Source organism: Diadema antillarum, unplaced genomic scaffold (assembly GCF_040938485.1).
Source record: "Diadema antillarum isolate AM-2024a unplaced genomic scaffold, OU_Dant_1.0 scf00000155, whole genome shotgun sequence".
Taxonomy (NCBI): domain Eukaryota; kingdom Metazoa; phylum Echinodermata; class Echinoidea; order Diadematoida; family Diadematidae; genus Diadema; species Diadema antillarum.
In genome coordinates this window covers 753,462-755,174 of record NW_027271044.1, presented here as the reverse complement: position 1 = coordinate 755,174, position 1,713 = coordinate 753,462, and the positions used below count along the sequence as shown (strand labels likewise).

Genomic DNA, 1,713 nt, shown 5'->3' with positions numbered 1-1,713 from the left:
CATGCATGCCGTTGCGCGTACCAGAACTTCTCTAACGTTAGCTCTAGCTCTCTGGACTGTAGCTGTAACGTTATGTGTTGGAAGTCGATCGCGATGTTTTCCCGTGTATATCCGCTTGTTGTGTTAACGCAAAATGTAACATATGGGACTGTAAAATTCAACTGCGCATGAAGATATTGCTTACTACTACACTCGAACTCGTTTAACCTACGCGTAGAAAACACATTCCCGACGGAAATGATTCATGAAATGCGTATTATGCACAAATATCAGTGAAAAATTAGGTTGTAGACATTAACAGAAAAGGAAAAAAAAAATTTGCTCCGCCCGATAAGGGACTTGAACCCTTGGCCCTCAGATTAAAAGTCTGATGCTCTACCGACTGAGCTAACCGGGCTGCGGCTACGCGGCGAGGGGCTTTTGTGGTATATGAAGGCAAAACAAAATCCTATGACATGCAGCCGTTATTGAGAATATTATGTACAAGATAGTATGTTGTGTCTTCTGTTTGCGCAATCATACCTAAATTACTTTAAAAATATACCAGTACAAATGTATCATAAAGTAATAATATTTGTGCAGAATTGTAGTGTAGTACACGGTTAACATGTAGCCATAAATTCTAGCCTTTTGCTTGCAAGATTTGGGGGATATGAACTGACGAAAGGAGCAAATTAACAGTGAGCAAAGGGGTAAAAATAGGCCTTTTTGAAGTCGCGTTTATTTTTTAGGCAGCAGCTTTTGGGTTATATTGGATTATCATTAGAAGGGATGACTTTGTTTAATGCAAAGATGTTACCCTTGTTTACGATGTTTATGAGTAATTATTATAATACTAACGCTAAATTTAATATTTTGATTGATAAACACGTCTAACGTTAGGCTTTTAATAAAATTCCCACACAGACGCACAGACAAGCGCATGTATGCATAATTCTCTCCCGCCCTCCCGTCCCCTTCTCGATTCAATGTTATGTAGGCCTGAATGAATTACATATCAGATTATATTTCTTTCAGTTATATTATTATTATTTTTATTGATTTATTCATTGAAGCTCATTCTCTTCCGCTTGTTTGTTCTATCACATATATGAGGGCACTGGTTTCTTTTCAAATAGAGTCATATAAAATGTTCTCTGGATACCGACGATCGAATACGAGGACAGATCGACGTATATACCTCTTCCATTTATTTCCTCTAATTCCTTTTCTTTCTCCAGTCTTCCCTGCTCCTCTTTTCTTCGTTGTCAAGTAACTGCGTATGTGCATTTTTCTTCATTTCTGTTAGGTTTTGCTGTTGTTGTTGTTGTTGTTGTTGTTGTTGTTGTTGTTGTTGTTGTTGTTGTTGTTGTTGTTGTTGTTGTTGACTGCGTGTATATGTCTTCTCTCTTGGTCACATGCATTTTCCTTGTATGCCGGGCGGCCAAATTAGTGCCTGTGCCATAATATTGCTTGGTTACAATATTTTATATGCATTCTAAACAATTAAGTATTGTTGATATAGCATAATAATGCTTTTATTATCAGTAACCAATGATGAAGGTACAATGGTATATAAATATAATTTCAATACTGTATATAGATATATTTTGGTGTTGCTGTTGTTTTCATCCTAGTGTTCCACGTCATGTTCATCAAGCTTGTTTTATTTTGTTTGTTTTTTTTAGTGAGACACTCTTTTCCATTGTTATGATTACTAGCTTCTATTTTTGT

General features: G+C 36.3%; 1 non-coding gene across 1 annotated transcript; it reads right to left on the bottom strand.

Moving 5' to 3' along the window:
• Positions 1-324: 324 nt before the first annotated feature.
• Trnak-uuu (transfer RNA lysine (anticodon UUU)) lies at positions 325-397 on the bottom strand. The gene has a single exon. It is a non-coding gene; the product is annotated as a tRNA-Lys (tRNA).
• Between the last annotated feature and the right edge of the window lie 1,316 nt (positions 398-1,713).